General features: G+C 33.5%; 1 protein-coding gene across 1 annotated transcript in view; it reads left to right on the plus strand.

Moving 5' to 3' along the window:
- The window catches only part of LINGO2 (leucine rich repeat and Ig domain containing 2), a 743,357-nt gene that overhangs the window by 236,282 nt on the left and 483,870 nt on the right, over nucleotides 1-23,205 (plus strand). Inside the window, exon 3 of the mRNA XM_015117575.3 lies at nucleotides 6,346-6,431. The gene's annotated coding sequence lies outside the window, so the exon portion shown is untranslated. The remainder of the gene's footprint in view (nucleotides 1-6,345; nucleotides 6,432-23,205) is intronic.

Below are 23,205 nucleotides of genomic sequence, written 5' to 3' on the forward strand. Positions count from 1 at the left end.
AGAGGAGCTTGAGAAATGTTTTGATAATGAGTTGAAAATATTATAGCTTGGGTTTAGAGAATTTAGTTTGGTGAAATTGGGAACAAAATTGATGTATGAAAAGGAGGCAGGGCTGTTGTTGAGGCAGATGACTTAGTTAAGAAATTGTTGCAGTAAGGGACAAGAGGTGGTAGGAGTCATAGAAATAGAGAAGTAGCAATGCCTTTTGTTTCTTCAGGAAAGTCAATTAACCTTCTATAAAGTTGTAAGTTATGAAAGGGAATCAAGGCCTGAAAGGACAGATAGGACACTAACATAACAAATTAAAAGTAAAATAAAGTAAGAAAATCGGATAGAAAGCCTGGAAGCATTTTAGGAGTAGACCTGAACAAGAAAGAGACTGAAATCTGAGAAGCCAGTTGCGAGGTGAAGTGGTAAGTTATTCCAGTAAGACATTAATCCAAGGATATTACAGTTATTGAATTCTTCCTCCTGGCAATAGTTTCCCCCTTTAATTTTTAATCTTATTTTCCCTTCCAACAAACACTTCAGTCTACAATTTATTTTTCTCTTTATTCCTATCAGAAATTTACCCAAACTATTGTCATTTTACTCCCATGTTTGTGTCTTCTGCCATGGATTCCTTGAGCCTGTTCCCATCTGCTCTTGAAAAAGAATAAATTTCTTCGAATAACTGGCTTTCAAATATAATCAGAGTCAAGATGCTTTATATTATAAAGGCACCTAAGTGTTCCCTTTCAGAGAAATTACTGAAGATAGCATTTGAACATATGGGCAAAGAAAATCATAAGGTGGGTCTCAGAAATAATGAAGAAAATAAACTGGCCAGCTCTTATTAAACCTCTCTCAGAAAGGAGCCATACTAACCTACTGGGCAAATACCTTATCTTTCCTGTGTTGTTAAAAGTTCTTGTTTTGGTAATTGAATCTAAGTGAAATCATTATTGACCTACAATGATTAAAATAGCAACTCTTTGTAGATGTAAATGAACCTCACAGAAATCATAGCATTAAATAATCTATCAAAACAAATATTAGCAATTTATTATGGTTGTTGAAATTTTGCTTAGGAAGTAACTCTAAGTTTTTCTCAAAATGTGTGTGTGTATATATATATATATACACACACACACACACACATACACACACACACACAGATGACATGGGTCTAGTAGTTAAGACATTCTTCAGTATGGTACTCATATGGGAGAAATAATCATTACAGATAGGACCAATGAGTGTTCTTTAAAGAAACTGGAGAAATGGTCCTGAAATACATTGTTGTTTGGAAATTTTGCTGAAAAGACAAGTAAGAAATAAGCATATTCTTGTCACCTGGGTCTATCATTCTTAAATGAAAAAATATGTCAGACATAAGCATTTGTTTTTTACATGGGTCGGCCATTATTAAACATCTACTTATTTCATTTCATTCTTTCAACATTGATTAAAACCTATGCTTTCAGAAAGATCTTTGGCAGTAATATTTAACAATAAAATGATCTTTTGCTAAGTTTTGGAAATAAGGACTAGAAAAAATATTCTGTAAAATTTATAATGACATTTCCTATGCTTTCACAAACACTTCTTATTTTGGCATATTTTCCTTTTATAAAGTATATAATACAGAGCTAGTACCTATGTTCTCTCTGGTAATATAATTGGCTACCTAAAATATCTTCTAGCAGAGATATGATTCTTTAAAAAAACTAAATTTCCCGTGATTATAAAAACAAGACTGAGCATACCTGAATTTAATATCATTTTTGCCACTTTTAAAACATATATGCTTGAAATAATTCCTCCATCCCAAAATTCTGTCTCTAGGTATTAATAGTTTATTTTTGTAATGATAATTAATATATACAAAGCACTAATACAGTGTGTTGCCATTAGTAAGAGCCCAAAATAATAACTACCACTAACTTTAATTCCATCAATTTATCAATTAAATGAAATAACATAAGTACATAAAAGTATATGAACATACATATTTAGCACACTGTATTGTAGGACTTCCCAAATGAAAGCTAAAATGTATACTGTGAAAGGAATCAGAAATATAGAACAAAGCACAGAAAAATGCAGAAGTTATCTCAAATATTGGCCAATTACAAAAATCCAGTATTTTATATATTATATGTGTTATTAAATTTAAGGGTATCTGCATTATGTGACATCAGGATGCACACTTATTTTCAAGGCAAGGACAATCTTTATTCAGAATTATTGACAAATTACAAAGTAAGTAAGAGAAGAAGTATGTATGATTTGTTAACTACTTAATGATGTATTGTTGATCTCACAGAAATGATGTTTGTCTGAAGAAGAAAATGTACGTTTAAAAACCTTATTGTTATACTAATATTTTTGCGCATGGAAAACCTACACAAACACACAGAAATATACAATAGGAAACATTCAAGAATCTTTCTGAAACCATCTAAAACTGTGATCTATCTTCTGAATTCTTGTTACTCAAAGTGTGGTGAGTAGATCAACACCATCAGAGTAACCTATGTGATGGATACAGATTCTGCAGCCCTACCCTAGACTCACTTAATGAAAAATATGCAGTTTGATGAATGTGCATATAAATCTCCATGTAACTCATATTTGCTTTAAGATTGAGAAGTAATGCTTTAAATCAAACCGAGGAAAAAAAAAATCAGAAACAAAGCTTAGAGGGCTGCATATGTTTTAGCAGAATGATTCAGATAGAAAAAAAAATGCTACTAGTGAAAATCACATATAAATGTTTTTTTGTATAAATAAAACCAACATATATGTCCTGAAATAATCATTCTGATGCCTCATTTTACAAGCTTACTTCAGGGCTATTTGACAGCTACTGGTTTCTTCAGTGAGGAGGGGAGAGATAATAGAAAATTAAACAAATAAATTAAAACATGACTGTAGGTTATGATGGAAGGAAGGACTCCTTGTGTGTCAGGGAAAACTTCTTTGAGAAAGTGACTTTTGAACTGAGACCTGTAGGATGAAAAGTATCCAGTCTCAGAGCCTTCCAGGGTTGATTTCCAAAGTCCTTAGTTGCTGAAGACCATGGCTTATTAGAGAATGAGTTGGTGGCAAAATGGAAAATGACTATCTATGGTAATATTTGAGAGATCGGCTGCAGCCAGCTCATGTCATAAGTTGTAGGCCACGATAGATGCTTGCATTTTATTCCATGTGCACTAAAAAGCCATTGAAGAATTTTAACTGAAGAAGTAAAATGATGATTTATGCTCTGAATTATGTAATTAATGTATGGTAGAAGGTGTCAAGAGTGGGATCAGTAAGAATAGGTGGAAAGCTCTTGCTATATTCTAAGGGTTAGATGATGGTGGCTTCAATTGGAGTATTGGAGTGAACTATATGGATTTTAGCTATAATTAGCCTGTAAAATCACATGGAAAAGAAAGTTATCAAGGAGATGCCTACATTTCTGGATTGAATACAAGGCAAATGTTTCAGTTTCCTAGAAAATGGGGGAAGACTTAAGAAGGTATATGAGGAAAATGAAGAGTCCAATTTGGGTCAAGTTTGAAAGGTAGTAGAATACCTTGAAGATTAAGAGAATGGATTCTGCATTCCATGCTCAAGGATAGGAAGAATCACTATCGTGAAAATGGCCACACTGCCCAAGGTAATTTATAGTTTCAATGCCATCCCCATTAAGCTACCAATGACTTTCTTCGCAGAATTGGAAAAAACTACTTTAAAGTTTATGTGGAACCAAAAAAGAGCCCACATTGCCAAGACAGTCCTAAGTCAAAAGAACAAAGCTGGAGGCATCACGCTACCTGACTTCAAACTATATTACAAGGCTACAGTAACCAAAACAGCATGGTACTGGTACCAAAACAGAGATATAGACCAATGGAACAGAACAGAGTCCTCAGAAATAATATTACACATCTATAACCATCTGATCTTTGACAAACCTGACAAAAACAAGAAATGGGGAAAGGATTCCCTATTTAATAAATGGTGCTGTGAAAACTGGCTAGCCATATGTAGAAAGCTGAAACTGGATCCCTTCCTTACACCTTATACAAAAATTAATTCAAGATGGATTAGAGACTTAAATGTTAGACCAAAAACCATAAAAACCCTAGAAGAAAACCTAGGCAATACCATTCAGGACATAGGCATGGGCAAGGACTTCATGTCTAAAACACCAAAAGCAACGGCAACAAAAGCCAAAATTGACAAATGGGATCTAATTAAACTAAAGAGCTTCTGCACAGCAAAAGAAACTACCATCAGAGTGAACAGGCAACCTACAGAATGGGAGAAAATTTTTGCAATCTACTCATCTGACAAAGGGCTAATATCCAGAACCTACAAAGAACTCAAACAAATTTACAAGAAGAAAAAAACATGAAAAAGTGGGTGAAGGATATGAACAGACATTTCTCAAAAGGAGACATTTATGCAGCCAACAGACACATGAAAAAATGCTCATCATCACTTGCCGTCAGAGAAATGCAAATCAAAACCACAGTGAGATAGCATCTTATACCAGTTAGAATGGCGATCATTGAAAAGTCAGGAAACAACAGGTGCTGTAGAGGATGTGGAGAAATAGGAATACTTTTACACTGTTGGTGGGACTATAAACTAGTTCAACCATTGTGGAAGACAGTGTGGCGATTTCTCAAGGATCCAGAACTAGAAATACCATTTGACCCAGCCATCCCATTACTGGGGATATGCCCAAACATTATAAACCATGCTGCTATAAAGACACATGCATATGTATGTTTATTGTGGCACTATTCATAATAGCAAAGACTTAGAACCAACCCAAATGTCCATCAATGACAGACTGGATTAAGAAAATGTGGCACATATACACCATGGAATACTATGCAGCCATAAAAAAGATGAGTTTGTGTCCTTTGTAGGGACATGGATGCAGCTGGAAACCATCATTCTCAGCAAACTGTCGCAAGAACAGACAACCAAACACCGCATGTTCTCACTCATAGGTGGGAATTGAACAATGAGAACACCTGGACACAAGAAGGGGAACATCACACACCAGGGCCTGTAGTGGGGTGGGGGACGGGGGAGGGATAGCATTAGGAGATATACCTAATGTAAATGATGAGTTAATGGGTGCAGCACACCAACATGGCGCATGTATACATATGTAACAAACCTGCATGTTGTGCACATGTACCCTAGAACTTAAAGTATAATAAAAAATGAATAAAATAAAATAAAATCAGAATGGGTTCTGAAAAAGTTCAAATCCTACTCTGTTTTTTTACTAGCTGCAGATCTTGAATAGTTCACTTAAACTGCACCTCATTTTTCTCATTGTTAAAAGTAGGGATATTAATAACACCTGCCTTCCAGGGTTGTTGTAAATATTAAATTAGATCATACCCCAAAATGCTAAGAACAGTTCCTGATACAGTGTAAACAATACGTAATTATTGCCATTATCATTGGTCACAAAAGTGGCAGTGTCATGGAGGAAATCTGATATGTAAATATGAAGTTTAAAGGAAAGTGATTGACATTCTAATAATTTTCAGAAAGCATTTTTTTCTCATTATAGTTCTTTTGAGTGAATGAAAATTATCTTAGAATTGTTTCTACTATTTTCTGCCAACTTATCTTTCTCTCTTTCTGTGGGTCACAGAAGGGAGTTGGTGTGGTATAGGGTAAGAAGCAAATGATTGATCAAGAAAATGGAAACGTCATATTCTAACCCTGAAAAGAACATCTCATTTCCTTTTACAATTTTACAATTCCAAAAGCAGATTACAGTTTTTAACTGATTGCGTTTAAATTTTCCTTTATAAATTAATCATCACTATTTTTGACTTTTCCAATATATTAAATACTGAAACCACATGGAATAATCTTTGACTTGCATGCTGACCACATTGTCAAATTTTAACCTTTGAAATGGAAGGTTTACTGACACAGCAAGTCTTTTCTCCTTCCGTTCTGTTTTCTCCTCATTACTTTATAACAAAATACCATTTTGCCTTCTGGAGTTTCAGTACACAGATCTTTAGATATATGAATGGCTTTAAACATGAGTTTCCTTTATTCATCTATTTAATAAAAGAGAAGATAATTTAGTGATTAAGTTCAATAGATTGTTATGTTCTATGAATTCCAATTAAACATAACAATATACTTACCTTCAAAATGGAAAAATCACAAACACGTGAAGTGAATTAATCCCTATTGTGTTTCTTTCATTTATAAAACAAATACTGTATATGTTAATTATTATCGGTATGGCCATTAATATATTAAAATCCTTCTTGAAGCAAGCGAGTGTCATTTTTCTTTTCATTTCCTATTTTTTGGCAGCGTGGAAATAGGGTTATGAGAAGAAGCTCAGAGCAGAGCACCAAAAGTGGCCACCACCAGCATGAAGAACCCAACAATTCAAACTGGTAAGTGGGTCCCTTTTTCTGTTTCAGGCAATCTGTTGATTCTGTGTCTTATGCAGGAAGTCTTCATAGTTTATAAATAAAAATGAGAAAGCTTCTAAAATGAAGACTGTGAAATTTATTCTCATGACTTGGAAGACTTTCGGGAGGTGGTATTCTGTGGGAAACTTGACCAGACTTTTTTATAGACAGACATGGATTTAAAGTAGCTGTGTAGGACTGTGGAAGTTGCTGACATTGAGTCTTAGTTTCCTTATTTTAAAATGGAGATTATCATAGTTATCTGGTTAAATTTTTATAAGAATTAACTAAGACATTGCATATAAAGAATTCAGTAGTTTTCTTAGCATAAAGAACTTAAAGATATGACTAATACTTACTGAATACTTTTCATGTACAAGTACTAACCACTAAATACTTTACTGTATTATTTGTTCCTTGCCTCAACCTGAAATTAGTAGTGATAATTATCCTTGTTTTATAGAGGAAGAAAGTTTGCTATTAACAGATGATGTGACTTGCATTTAAATCATATGCTGCTCCATGAGACAGTTATTTTGTATACAATTGTACCCATTGCCAAAATTTCTATTTTTGTATTTATTTATAAAGTCAAAAAACCTTTAGTATCTAATATATGCCAGGCTTCTTTTAGCTGAGACACCATGCTACTTCACAAATAATTATTACTTAATATATGATGACTATATATTTATATGAGACCTTATATTTATTGACAGCTTATGAACACATAATTGTGTTTAGTTTTCACATACTCTGTAAAAAATGCAGAGTGGAGTTCATTATTCATATTTTTACAGATAAAGAAATTCAGGTTGTGAGACATTAACTGGCTCTCTGGATGTCTTAGAGCTCAGTACTTCTCAGACTCTCTGTGAGTAAGAGTCAGTTTATTTTTTATGCATTGCAGATTGAATGTTTTTGTAAAATTACTAAAAATTAATTGCTAGAAAAAAATGATAAAAAGAAGATAGAAAATATACAGATTTATATTTTTATTCTTATTTATCCTCATTCTACAAACAACAAATTACCTCATTTCTATAACATTTTCCATACTTTCTCCCAATCTCTATAAATCCTCATGATGCAGACCAGTTATTGTTTGCGGATTGACACCAGCCTGACCATACAGACAGGTGACAGTTGACCATACAGCACTGGTAAAACTCATGTGATACAAGTGTAACACTCAGTCTAGGTTTTCCATCTCCTAGTCCAGGTCTTTTCATAGTAGCCTTGGCTTCCTGAACACACAGTAACAAACCTGTTTTATGGTCCAAGGGACAAGAAGATCAACTTCCAAATTGTTAAAATGAAACTGGTGCAAGAAAAATGAAAAATGACAAAAATTATAAAAGAGTTGTATGAAACAACTGACATTAAAAAATTGGGGGAAACATTTGGAAGCCTGTAGGAACGACTTATTCTACATTGATTTATAAGACATCAAGACGTAAAAATTCAGTATGTGTTGTGTTTTTGAAAAACTTTCTCAAGATTTTTTTTATGTCTCTTCTTTTTTCATTTTTTTATTCTTTGAAAAGGTAAGTTAAATTTTATTTAGGAGACTAGACCTTGTCAGTTCAAAGCAGTATACCAACCTGTGTACAATTCTGAGAGATAAAGGTGGATCCTGGCCTGCTATGAAATAAAAACGAACTCATTTCCACGCTACATTGAAGGGGCTTGAAAATAAACGTTACTTGTTATTTCAAAACTACCAAAGAAAATTGCAGCACTTTTGGGTGCAAAGTAAAATGCACATTGAGTCAGCAATGAAAATTTACTTTGTAAGATGATTTTGTGGCTTTCTCAGTTCTACTGAAATGGATCCAAATATTTACATGTGCCATTTTATTAATAACTATTTTACCATCTGTGTCAAAGTAATATTACACAGATGTTCGGGAATAGCTTTTGGTTGTGAGTAAACATTAAAGGAAGATTGAATTTTTCTCAAAATTATGCTGATGGAATGTTTTTTATCATAGTTTAAGATGTCAGAAATAAGTATTTTTTTTTAAGTTCTACCAGCTTAACAGTGCTTGATTTAGCTTAAAATGGCTGTAAGCGCCCACAGAAAGATGACATTTTATGATAATATTCAAAACTGACACTTTCAGTCAACCTATTATTAGTTTCTGGGAAGACTCTACATTGCTAAATTGAAATTCACAAACAGAAGTAAAGAAAACCTATGACCTTAAGTAATGTAGAGAGACTCTATGCTTCTTCCCCCTGACTGAAAGATCCAAGATTTGTATCACTCAGAAAATTAAGCAGTCATACATGGGCACCTTTCTTCAATCAATGCCTCTACATCTGTATTTATTTGGTGATTACTTTTTCTGCTCCCTCTGAAAATGGAAGAAAGGAAGGAAGAACTTACAGTAATGCATTATGTCCCAGGAAAGAGAGATATAGTCCCAAAAGCATTGTAGGTGTTACAATAGTGGAAATAGAGACAGTAGTAGTGTGTGCATGCTCACAAGTGTGTGTGTGTGTGCGTGTGTGTGAGAGACAGAGAGAGAGAGAGAGGCTCTAGAGATGTTATCAGATCAAGGTGAGAAGACCACAGAGTGGGGAAAGATGATGAACCATCTACCAACATTCTAGAAAAATTGCATTAATAGAATGCTTGCTACTCATTGGAATTTGGTCCTGAGCTTTTTCATAACAATCTGCTCTTCAACTGTGAAGCTGAGAAGGTTTCTGCTAAAAAAAAAAAAAAAAAAAAAAAACAAGTTATCAGTAGAACCAAGGGCTAATGGTCAATCTTGTCACTTGTCTGTTAGAAAATCCTACACTTCAATAGATTTTTGTCACAATCTCAGATCAGTAAAGAAAAAATAACAACAAAACCATTAAGGCAAAACTGGTTGTCAGTAGTAATTACTTGACATGAAAAATTAAAATCTCAGAAGAAAAGCATATGTAAAGCAAGAATTAATACAGAAACCAGAAAAAATGTTTTAGAAAATTGTTTTCCATCCTTGCGTATGCATTGAATGACTCAGAAATAAAAAACACAGAGATTGGATAAACTAAAGTACAAACAATTGAAAAGTAACCAAAATGTTACAGAAGAATGATATCTGTCTTTGGAGGCAACAAAGAACAGAATCAGATTTGTGCAAAGGAAACTGAAGGAGCACTCAGTTTCTTCAGAACTGCAGAGGGCAAAGATAAACTGTAAAAACAATGAGAGAAAACATATGACCAGTATGGAAAACAGAAACAAATGTATAGGTAATTATTTATGAAAACAAGAGACCAAAATAAATAAAAAAGAAGCACTAATTCCACAATTGCAAGGGAAAAAATCTTGTTGAAGAAATAAATGGAAAGGTTTTTTTTTGTTTTTTTTTTTTAAAAAATAAATTGTTTGCTGTGGTCTAAGATTTTTTGTAGTGCATGGAAATTACTTGTTATTTAAGTGTTAGGACAACCTAATAGTAAACTTAGACAAAGATTATCTTGGGTCTAATAGTTTCTTTTTTAATTTCTCATGCTTCTATGGTTATTGGTCTATTCAAGATTTTCTTGATTTCCTTAACATATTTTGATAATCTGTGTTAACCTAGAAAAACTACCAATGCTGAGTAATTACTCATGTGTGAACCTACGTATTAAAAAATAAAAGACTTGAAGTCAATGCACTAGTGGAATAAGAAGTAACTTTTATTTTTTCAACTTTAGTCTCTTCTGTTTTCTGGTATATAAAATAACCCTGTATCATAGGTTAAGCGAGTATTTGTATCGAAACATACATAAGAACAGTGTGCAAATCATAAATGAATAGCTAAATGAATTATCAGAATGTCTAAAACACTGTGTAATACCGCTCAAATTAGGAAATAAGACATAATCAACACCATTGCAAGGGCCCTTTTTTTCTTTCCAAGTCACAAATTCCATTCTTTCAAAAGGCAACCCCTTTCTTGAATTCTAAAACTATAGATTATTTAGCCTGCTTTTGAGTTTCATAAATGTAATAATAGTGTTTACACTTGTTTTATGTCGGCCTCTTGGTCTCAATATTGTGTATATGAGATTCCTATGTGTGGCAATAGTTTAATTTTCAATGTATTTCATCATGACCAGATTTTGGACCTTATGTATTTATACATATCTTTTGGGACATGTGTGTGAAAATTTCTCTTGCTGTGTAATTGTGTTTATGTGGCTTAAAAGCTTGTTGATAGATAGATGCTACTTTCTCAAAGAGTTATACCAATTTGTATTCCCACTGACATAGTATAAGAGTTCCAGTAGCTCTATATCTTTATAATCACTTGGTAATCATTATCAGAGATTTTTGTTTTAGCTGTTCTATTGGGTATATTGTGGTATCCCACTGTGGTTTTAATTAACTTTGCTATAACTGGTAAGAATGGTGCTATTGTTTGAGTGTGTCTCCCACAATTCACGTGTGAAAAATGTGATTTCCCTGTGTAGCAGCGTTGGGAGGTTGGATCTTTAAGATGTGATTAAGTCACTGAGAGAGATTAATGCCACTCTTGTTTTATCCTGTTAATTCTTGAGGGAGTAAGTGTGTTCTTGCTCTCAAGTGACTGGATTATTTACCAAGACAGCAGGCTGTTAAAGTAAGGCCATCCTCTTGTTTGGTCTCTTTTACACGCACTCTCTTGCTTTTCTGTTTTTCTACCATGTTATGACACAGTATGAAATCCCATGTCAGAAACTGCTAGCATACACTCTGACTTCCCAGCCTCTAGAATTGTAAGACAACTAAACTTATTTTCTTTACAAATTACCCAGTCTTGGGTATTCTATTTTAGCAACAGAAAATTAACAAAGACAGATGGCATTGCTATACAAGATCAACAATTCCTTCCTCTAAGTTAAAAGGGTACATGGACATTTAGAAGAGGCATTAAGAAGCATAGTAACTTTGTTCGCCTCCACTAAATGAATAATCAAGGCTTAAAAAACCTATAATTGCCTATTATATAAAGAAAATTATATATATTATATATAAAGAAAATTACATGTAATGTATGTTGTATATTTCTTATATTTTGTATATTGTTATTACATATATGTAATATATATAATTATATATATAATTCATATAAAACCTTATGTCATTAATTGTTTGCAAGTCTGGCAATCCCATTTAATTTAAAATTCAACATCTATTTTTTTTGACTTTCCCATTAGCTAATTAATACATGAGAATCTACCAAGTTTTGTCCTGTTTCATTGGGTACCAACCTATCTTATGACAGTAGAATCACAGCTGAATGGCGATGATTAAAATTTGTTGCAGAGAATGATTGCCCACCCGATTTGTGTGTTGGGAAAACTAATTATTTGTTAAGCCATTTGAAACTAGGGATGGCACATGGGCAACAGGCATGAAAATGATCCAGGAGGGCAGCATGATCTTGACAGAGGGCCTAGGGCTCTCAACCATGCAGCAAGTGTGACAGCTCCATCACTTTCCCAGGCATTTCCTCTGGTGAGCTATGTAATGGTTGATTTATTTCCAGTACTATTAGTTTCCAGTGTGAGAGCCTGGATGATATGTTGTTGAGACAATTTGTGTGTGCATCATTTAATACTATGTTGTCTTATGGTATGATTGCCTATGAAGCCATATTATCAGGAATTAGCAAAATTCAAATAAATTTTTCTTTGTTTTAGTGTGGTAAAATATATATGACAAAAAATTTACAACTTTAACAGTTTTCAAGTGTACAGTTCTGTAGGATTAAATACACTCTCATTATTGTGCAGCTATCACCAACATCAATCTCCAGAGCTTTTTCACATACCGACTTAACTCCAATGCACAGGAAAACTCTACTGCTTTAGAGCTTCACCCGGTTTCTCTTTATGTTATTGATTTCACAAATTACATCTATACATAGTGGGTATTCCTTTACGTATACTTATAATTATTTTTATACATTTGTTTTTTTAAATCCTGTAGAAAATAAAAAGTTAAGTCACAAACCAAAATTAAAATAATACTGTTATTTGTGTTTGTCCCTGTGTTCATTTTTACTGGAGAATTTCATATTTTCATATGACTTTGAGTTACTGCCTACCATTTTTTCATTTCAAGTTATAAGACTCCTGTTAGCATTTCATACACAGTAAGTCTAGTTGTAATTAACTGTCTCAGTTTTGTTTGTCTGGTAATGTTTTAATTTCTCCCTATTTTTGAAGAAGCTTTATGCCAAATACAAGATTCTAGGTTGGCAGGGTTTTTTTTTTTTTTTCTTATTTTAGCACATTAAATATATCATCCTACTGCTTTCTGGTCTGCAAGATTTCCACTGAAAAATTCAATGATAGGTTAATTGAGGATCCCTTGTATACGATTAGTGTTCTTTCTCTTGCTGCTTTCAATGTTCTCTCCTTATATTTAGCTTTCAAAAATTTGATTGTAATGTCTCTTCTTCTGAATCTCTTTATTCTACTTGGAATTTGTTGAGCTTCTTGGGTTTATAGATTCCTGCATTTCCTCAAATTTGGAACATTTTCAGCCATTATTTCTTCAAATAATCTCTGTACCCCTTTATCTCTCTTTTATCTTTTTGGATTCTTATAATGTGTACAGCTCTGTTTATTGGTTTACTGTAAGTCCCTTATGTTCTGCTCTGTTCACTTTTCTTTACTCTTTTTTCTTTTTGCTCTTCAGACATAATAGTTTTAGATGACTTTTCTTCATGTTCACTGTTTCTTTTCTCTGCTTGTTCAAGGCTGCTGTTGAACAGCTGTAGTGAATTTTCAATTCAGATATTGTATTTCTCCCACTCCATAATTTATGCTTCATTCTTTTTTTATGACTTCTATATTTATCAATATTTTAATTATGTTTATATATTGTTTCTCTACTTCCTTGAATTTTTTTCTCCACATTCTTCTTTTGGTCTTTGAGCATATTTAAGATAATTATTTTAAAGTCTTATCTAGTGAGGCTGATGCATTTCTTTAAAGACAGTTTCTGAAGATTAACTTTGTTCCTTTTGATGGACCATATTACCGTATCTCTTTGAATGCTTTATGATATTTTTGTTGAAATTTGGTCATTTACAAAAGAGACCACATCTCCCAGTTTTTGCAGACTGGCTCTGTGCAGCGGAAAACTTACTAATCAATGTACTATGAACACATAAAGTCCTCTCAGACCTTTTTTGAGCATATATTCTGTCTGGGCATGTGTTTATGCTTTTCTCTCTTATACACACTGTAGAACTGTGATTGCTTTCCAGAGCTCCTAAAAAACCTGTATTAGTCAGTCTCTCGTGTTTAAACTTTCTGTGGGTAAACAAGGGCCTAGAGCTTTCTAATCTAACAACTTGCTGATGTCACTCACAGACCCTTTTACGTTTCAAGGAGTCTCAACTCAGCTTCTTCTTGGAGCCTTAGATGTTCTATTGTATTATTTTCCCAATAATCTCTTACCTTAGGGTTTCTGTGGACCTGCAACTGCCCCTCTGTCCTGTAGTTTTTGCATGCATGCCACTGGTTTACATGGTTTCTAGCCTAAGATCCAAATTATGCCGCTTTTTCCTCTTCTGAGCTCCAAGTAAGGAGGGTGAAAAACCAGTGCCTTGGCAGTGCTCACACTGGTTATAACCTTGCAAATATGATCTACTTTGCTCTTTCTGGCCCAAGTGAGGGAACTGGGTATTGGGCCATCATCTTCCACCTGTGAAGCACTACATAGGATAAAGAATGGGACAAAGGCAAGTAAAACACTATGAAATTTCTTACCATTTTTAATGTGGCTTTTTCTTGATTGGGCATTTGCTTGGTTTCTGTAGATTTCTGACTATCAGAGATACTATTAAATTATATGAATCAGTCTATAAGTTTATCTATTTATTTTAGTGTTTGTTTTCTGTGATGGATAAAAGGGCTTTGAGCTTTCCATTCTGCTACTTTCCTGATTATTTTTTTAAAGTTGTTAACAAAATGCATTGTGAATGTAATACAATATTGCATATTTTGTATATTATTTTGATGTATGATTTCAGCATTGGAAATAATTTCAATGACTTGAAAATATGTTATAAACCTTTCAAACAGGGAAAGCAGAATCAGTTAGTTATTCATGTCGACACAGTTGTATTATGTTCTTTCCTACTCTAATATATGATTCAAAGGGAAAGACTAATTTTTATGAGACTTTTATTTGCAATCTATGACCACAATAAGCACTGTGTTGAATTAGACTTCTTTAAAAAAATTCCAGTGGATCAACCAATTTTTACTCATTAAAAATAATACAAAATAAATAATATGTAATAAAAATATTTACTTCTTCAATTTTACTCTAGTTTTCTAGTTTTAATCAGTTTGTTGTTCAAACAAGCAACAGTCTCATGAGCTAAGTTTTGAAGGAGAAAGTGCATGCTATGGTATTTAAGGAATTGTGGTTCATGTTAGATATATGATTTCAGCATTAACAAAGAAGAATTCCAATGACTAAAAAATATGTTATAAGCCTTTCATCATAGGGAAAGCCGAATCTGTTAAGTTTCTCATGTCAATATTGTTTTTACTATGTTGTACGCTACTCTAGTATACGATTTGAAAGAAGAAAGAGCTGAGGTTAAGAGTCAGCTAGGGTTAAGTTATTTTTATTACTAGGACAGATCCACCCACTTTGCCTTTGTATCTTATCAGCAGAGTTAGTTTGGATTAATTTTGTATAAACAATAATTTTAATCATTTTTAACCAATTTATAATACCATTTCTATAGTTTAACAATATGCATGTGATGCAGAGATAGCTGGATAATTTTATTCATGCCTTGTGTTCAGTTTAATAAAAGAGAAAAACACTTTGAGTTAACGTCACAATTTTAGTGAAATGGAATGCTGTCTTTTGTTAATTTTTAATTTATAATTCTTGTGGGAACATAGTAGGTTTATATATTTATGGGGTATATGAAATATTTTGATAAAAGCATAAAATGTGTCATAGTCACATCAGAGTAAATGTGCTAAACCCTTCTGATCATAACTACTTTCTTGGCAGATAAACAGAGAGATAGCAAAGTAGTTATATTGTAACATAGGAATAGAATTTATGCCAATCACTCTTTAGCTTATATCCTATGTTGTATAAAATGTATTTGCTAATTTAATTACATGGGGAAATATTGAAATATTGTGTTATAAAATAATGATTCATACCATAAACTACTAGAATTGTGAGGTAGTTTCCCTGAACAAAATATTTGCTTCCCAACCTTAAATGTTAGAGAAATGTTTTGTCTTGATAAATCTGCAGAAAACCCTAGCAACATTTTGATTCTCTATGACTTATGGATTTCCTCCTTATACAGGCATAATGTGGAGTATATTAAGATGAAAACAGGTTCATTTCTTCTAACTTTAAATAAATAAATAATTATCTTTATTGTGACAGGGAGGAGTGAATATAAGGTGCTTTAAATTTATTGGCTCTGTTAAAGATATTTTTCCCTGCCAAATGCACTCAATTAAAACAGCTACCATAGGCTTATCTTATTTTCAGTAAATCATTATGAGTTTTTTTCAATTTGCTTTTATGATTGAATTCTAAAACTCTTCAATGGCTCATCTTGGTTCTCTCCCCTTCTGTGAAACCATCTCAAGTGAATATTTTTGTATACAATAGCACACACGTACATATATTTGTCTGTGTAAGGTCAAGTAAATGCCCATGATTTTTCCTTTATGGCAGTTCACATGACCTTTTACAGGCCATTTGCCCCTAATGCTCAAGGCTAAAACCCTCCTATTTAATTCACATTGCTTGATCTTTTTCTCAATAGAAATGAAAAGTCCTAGTATACCTATAATCCAGACTATCCATGAGCAAAATTGGAAGACAGGTGAACATTTTTCTCATTTTTCTTCATCCCATTTTTCTTTCTTTTTTACTTATTTATATATTTTTGGCCTTTTGGTGCCAGTGTTCTTTTGTTCTGCCATCCCACTCTTTCAAAAAATCAATTATAGTTTAGGCATCAGATAAAAGAGATTTGATAAATTTCTTCACACTAAATTGAAAGTAATGGCTAAGCTCTCCTATACAATGACATTTTTCCTTTAATAACTGATGTTACATATCTAGGTAAATAACTATAGATACCAATAACAAAGACTAGGGTAACTTGTGAAATGATAAAATTTGTTGCCTAAACCAAGAAACTTTTGATAGAGAAAAAAATGCTATTAATCATTCCCTGAGGATAATAGTGTAAATCAGAAGTGTCTTTTGTAACCCAGAACCTAAATGTCATCTTCTAACCCTAGTATTATTTGTCCAGGATATTTAACCCTGCATGTAGTTCCCACAATTTGTAGACATATACTGTCTTGCAAAACTTAATGTCAAGAAGTATTGCTCTTTAAGGTGTCACCAAGATGGCTTAGAAATCCTATGATGGGTCATTTTTCAATTTTTAGTTCATAATAGATAGTTCCTTGGAAAAATGCTCAGAACTTAATTACTACTCACAACCAAGTTAATCTATGAATCCACATTACTTCATTGAGCCACTGTTTCCTTGTTTTAAACATTGTAGGGGGAGGTAATTAGACTAGAAAATGCCCAAAAATATTTTCATCACTGATATCCTATGAGTCTGAGTAAGAGTTATGATAAATTTTTATCCCTTCAATAAATAATAGCACAAACTAAAAAATCATTTATGTGTAATCTATGTGAATTTTTGGAGCCCTCTATAATAATGATTGAAGAGAAAGGTGACAGAAACTTATAACTCCATTTTTTCCCCCATTTGTGGTCTTCAGTTGTGGACCAACTGTGCTTGATCTCTTTCAAAAGTGAGATGTCATTGCAAACTCAGGTATAAGAATTTTTTTTTTTTTTTTTTTTTTTTTTTTTTTAGCTAGAGCATGATGAATGTTATTCTAGCATGTGACCCTTTTTGTTGATCATAAAATGAAAATAACGGCATTGGTTTTTGTTTTATTTCTAAAAAATTGTTAAAAATCAAATTATCTGCCATAATTCTGTATTATTTGAACTGAAATAATTTCACCTTAGGGATTCTGCAACAGTTACTAACCATTATAATGGCAGCTATATGACCGTTCTCTCTTCATCTAACCCTAATGGATAGAGTCAGGTTCTCTAGGAAGTCCATTCAGTTACTCTGATTCTATGAGATTAGAAGGCAGCATGATTTAGGACTAACGTAAACAAAGATAAAGAATAGTGTTAAGATTAGAAATAACATTAGAGGAGAATGAATATAAATTTTAAAAGGAGACAGATGATGCTTCAAATCTTGGCTCTGTGGCTACTGACTTTGTCACATTAGACTAAGTCACTGATACTCTTTTAGCCTATGTTCCTTCATCTGTAAAATGGACTGCTGACATCTAATAACTCACAGAGTAGTTGAAAAATTTCAACGAGATAAATATGTAGAGCTGTCACCATTGCTGTAATGTCATAGACTGCACAACAATTACTTTTCTTTGCCTGAGAATCATTAACTAATATAATCAGGAATTACTACTTGCCTTTGGAACCTGATGTTTTTGTAACTTTTGTCCATATTAGACTCTCAGAAACTATCCTCTTGCTCTCCTCTCCACATCCCTGCAAATATAAACAATGACATTGATTCGCAGACTGTGCTAAGTCAGACCAGCTGGTGCCTCAGCTGTAGGGAAATGAGCCCGATCTTTCAGGACATCAATTCTCAATATTTGTTACTCATTAGAGCAATTGTTTGCATCTTTAAGAATCTAACGTTTCTTTTTATTTTCATTTTTTAGTTATTTCCAGTCAAGAAAAAATAGTATGTGCCCAACCTAAGTTATGAGGACTTTGTTTGATACAAAATGTGTTACTATTTTTAATGGAGTAAATACAAATTGAAGATACCCTGTATGGCCAGGAAACACCATTTCGGAAAGCCCCCAAGTAAATGCTAGTGAGAGATGAATGGTGGGGAGAGAGCACTGAGACTGGGAAAATGCTGCTTGCATAGCACTTTAGGCTCCTAGTGAGGCAGATCAAGAATTGTCTTATTATCTCGATATTGTGTAATATGTTTCAAAAAGCCCATCCGGAACATTATTTTGATTTGTATTCCTTTAGAATCAACTTCAATTTCAGTACTATCTTCTATCATTTTATGTTGTTATAAAAGTGAATCAAATATTTGTGGCAAACTGTAGATTTTTCTTCATATAAGAAAAAAAAAGACTATGACGATAAACAAGAAAGACAGGCAAGAATGAGTTTATGCCCAAGTGTTTAGGGTTATATTGTATCTTCAATACTCTCTAGTTGTTTCTACACTAGAAACAACTAGAGATCGTGGAGTTTAAAAAAAAAAAATTAGGTTGAAGTAAACGGGAAGTGATACAACGGGTTCTAGACATTTTTAGTCTGTTTGTATGACGAAGCTGAGTTCTTGCTCACTTACCTTTTCTTCACCTCACACTCCTCCACCCCTCCCACACACACACACACACACACCACATACTTGCCCTCCAGACTGGGAGAAATTCATTACTGTGGTATACTATCTATCGTACCACTTCTTCCCAAATACCGGCATAGTAGAGGAATTAATTCCCAGAGGGAGGAGTAAAATTTCCTGTTACAGATACATTATATTTTATATAGTATCTTTTCATTGAAAGATCATTTTTCTGATTACACACCAGGAAGATTTTCAGTTTCTCCCGTTTCTCCATTACTATGTATTACATGAAATTATTTATTTGGCTTTCATTTCGCCTATTGCACTGTATTCTTATATATGTTTCGAATAGCATCTTTCTCTTTGAGCAAGCATTCTATAATCTGGACTTTAAAAGTCACCTACACTGCAAGGCTGAGTTTTAGTATTGGGAAATATGTTTAAGTTAGACATAAGCTATATTTTGCTAATAGTTCTCAGATAGTTTTGCAAACAGTTCAATATTTCACTTATCCAAAGGTCGTTTATTTTGCAATCTTGATTCCCAAGAAAATAACTAAGATCCTAAAAGGACTCTGAGATTTTAGAAGAGATATATTTTATGTGAGTGTTGTGTATAAAATATTTGCTCCTAGCCGGGCGCAGTGGCTCACGCCTGTAATCCTAGCACTTTGGGAGGCCGAGGCGGGAGGATCACAAGGTCAGGAGATCGAGACCATGGTGAAACCCCGTCTCTACTATAAATACAAAAAATTAGCTGGGCGCGGTAGCGGGCGCCTGTAGTCCCAGCTACTCAGGAGGCTGAGGCAGGAGAATGGCGTGAACCCGGGAGGCAGAGCTTGCAGTGAGCCGAGATGGCGCCACTGCACTCCAGCCTGGGCGACAGAGCGAGACTCCGTCTCAAAAAAAAAAAAAAAAAAAAAAAAAAAAAAAAAAAAAAAAAAAAAATTTGCTCCTATATTAAGAATAATTTCAACTGGTTCTATTATCTGGTTTTCCAGACTGCAGGGAGTTAGAAAAAGGCAGTAAGTCTGTTTAAATCAGATATACTATGAGTGTCAAAAAGGGATAGCTGGCAAAATAACAATAGATAAAAATAAAAGACACACTCAGATTTACAGATTGGAAAAATTACAAAACCATGATTACTATGATATAGAAGTAGATTCATCAGACACAGAAGAATAAATATATGCCTCATTTATTCAGCTTATGAAAAACATGAATGTATAATATGCCTTCTTAAAATAATTTTTCCGCATCAACTATTGGTTTTTATTGGATATATGGCATTATGTTTATAAGTTATCTAATATGATCTCAGAAGACTGATTTTTTTATAGTAACAATATGCGAACATATTATCTTCACTTTAAATTTCGAAGCACATACAATAATATTATTTAACAATATAAATATTTTGAAGCTTCAAATATTTCTAGGCAACAGTCTTATAAGAATGCCAGATTATCATTTATTTATTTGATAAATAATATATTTACTTGGTACCAGTTTTGGACTGAGAATATTGTCTAGTGCTAAGAATACAACTGTGAAGAAGATATTATTTCTGATTCTAAGGAGCAAAACGTCTACATGGGACCCTAGTTCCATATTAATATTCATACTAAATGTCCATTCATCTACCTGGAAACATAAAATGAGGTGACATAGACTTTTTTTCTGGCACATAGAAAATGTTCAGTGTTTGTTGAAACTGATTCAACTCTCATGTATTTTTTACAACTAACCAATGAGCTGAAGCGTATCACTATCCCTATTGACTGTCAACTTATTACTAAATCTCTTTAGCCCAGAATCCTTAACTTTACAATGAGTATGTAATTACCTAACTTTTGGGGTTATTGTGAAGATTCAAGAAAACAATAGCATGTGCAGAGGTTTTTTGTTTTTTGTTTTTGTTTTTTTTTTTTTAAGTTTTCTCCTTCCCATCCTTTTAAATGCTTATTTCCAGAAGATCAGATGAAAGAGCTATAACATCATGGTGGAATATATTTTGATTGCCTTTTTGAGTTTACTAATATCATTATTTTCATAATTAAAGCATCATCTATTTTTTGCAAATTAATGTAAAATAATCTTGTAGAGTACTATTGGAATTGTTATAATAGAGCGTATATATACATTCAGTGATGCCAAGATCTTATTTTATGGATAATTATTGAATAAATCATGTTGCATTGCAATTTAGTAATGCAAAAATCATAATTCACATTTGGGCTCTATATATCTTTAACAGCTTGCTCCTGTATCTCAAATCCTACAAGAATAGGCATGTACTACTTGATGCTTCATAGCTTTTTGTAGACTTTCTCTTCTCCAATTTTTAGAGTATGTGGTTTTTGAGCAAAGTTCAAGGTAAGCAATGACTTTAACATTTGTAGCCAGGGCAAACCTTCAAGAGTGGACAGTTAATCTAGGAAGCTTCAGAAGTAGGATGTGGGAGGATGGGAGTTTGTCTATCAAAATTTAGGTGAACCTGTCAGTGGTCATCAGACAGGTACCAGCAGAGCTGAGAAGCAAGTAGCAAGGATCCCACCTAATGGCAAGTGAATTTTGGAAGGGGAACTTCAGGTTCTAACAAGATCAGTGAGAGGATGACCAAGTGTTTGCTCCAGATCTTGGCAGTATATGTTTATATGCAAAAAAAAAAAAAAAAAAAGAAAAGAAAAGAAAAAGACACCCAAGTATATTAACAGTGACTCTGTTAATGTAACTAAAATGCAGGATATTTTTCATGGTGAATATTGGGGCAGAAGTGAGCAGAGGTAAAAATTGTCATGAGACAAATAACAAGACAAATGAAAATCACAGAAAATGTAGTTAATCAGCAAGTAGATTTTTAGCATGAACAAGTGTCACTATGTTAGTCCTGGTACATATAAAAATATAGGAGCTTGCACCTTTAAGAAACATATAATCCAGCTGCAGAAATCATCCTTCATTAAGTAAAAATAAAATATAATTAAAAAAAACATTCAGAGAATGATTTCTGACAAATTGTTTGCATGCTCCTGAGACTTACGATATGTGGCTCATGTTGTGATCTGAGGCTACAAGAGCAATTTGTTGTTGATCTCTTAAAACTAGTCCTACCAATTCATAAATCCGCATCAAGTCAATTTCCCAACAGTTTTCTCTCTATATACTATTAAGCTGAACAGCATTGAAAGAAATTGATAATTATAGTCTCCTTTGTAATTTTCCTTGTGAAGTATTCTCATTGAGATTCACTTTCCGGTACCCTGCCTGGATTGCTAATTCTTTTCAGTGAGAATGCTTTGGCTGAGTTGTGTTATTAATGAAAATTTATGCCTCCCAGTAACTTTTTATATGAGGGGAAAAGAAAGTAGCAATGACAGGAGAGAAAAGGAAACCATTAATGTGAAATTCATATACAATGTTGCTCTCATTCTCTTGTTGGAGGTAGTTTTATATTCCTGGAACTAGTATTTACATGAAAACTTTCAGTGTGGCACGGTGGTTCCTACCTATAATTCCAGCTAATTGGAAGGCTGAGGGAGGAGGATTGCCTAAGCCAGGAGTTGGAGACCAACTTGGGCAATATAGCGAGAACCCATCTCTTAGGTTTTTTTTTCTTTGTTGTTTTGTGTTGTTTTGTTTTTTGTTTTTTGTTTTTTTTAATTATCTAGGTATAGTGGTACGGACCTGTAGTCCCAGCCACTAGTAAGGCTGAGGCAGGAAGAATTGCTTGAGCCCAGGAGTTTGAGGCTGCAGTGAGCGATGATCGTACCACTGCACTCCAGCCTGAGGACAAAGTGAGACCCCATCTCTAAAACAAACAAGCAAAAACTTTGTGACGTGGTGACATCATTGTGGATTGAAGGTTATGGCATATAGTTTAGTCACATTAAATTATCTTAAGGCTTCATTGTGTGCTTTGCCAGCACTTCAGTCCTATTTGAAAGGCTTTCTTTCATTGTACTACGTGATTAGCTATATAGTTGGTCCCATGCAAGGAAAAGATACTGCGCCTATGCAAGAAGACTGTCATACACAGAGCTCATGAACATTTTTTATAAACCACTGTGATGGGTCAAGGTTTCTCCTGAATCTCTCTAGGTTTACATATTTCCATGATGTGCACTACTTGATTGTCTTTCTTCTGGAATTAGCTCTGTAAGTGATCATGTTCACTTATGATTTAAGTGGCTAGTTTATAGCACTTTGGCAATTTCAGGAATGTACTCTGTCCTCATGAGTTGTAGAAAATGATTCTTGCTTCCAAGTTCTGGAGGCTCTCCAAATGTGGAAGGGGTGAGGAAAAGATA

This window comes from Macaca mulatta, chromosome 15 (genome assembly GCF_049350105.2).
Source record: "Macaca mulatta isolate MMU2019108-1 chromosome 15, T2T-MMU8v2.0, whole genome shotgun sequence".
Classification (NCBI taxonomy): Eukaryota; Metazoa; Chordata; class Mammalia; order Primates; family Cercopithecidae; genus Macaca; species Macaca mulatta.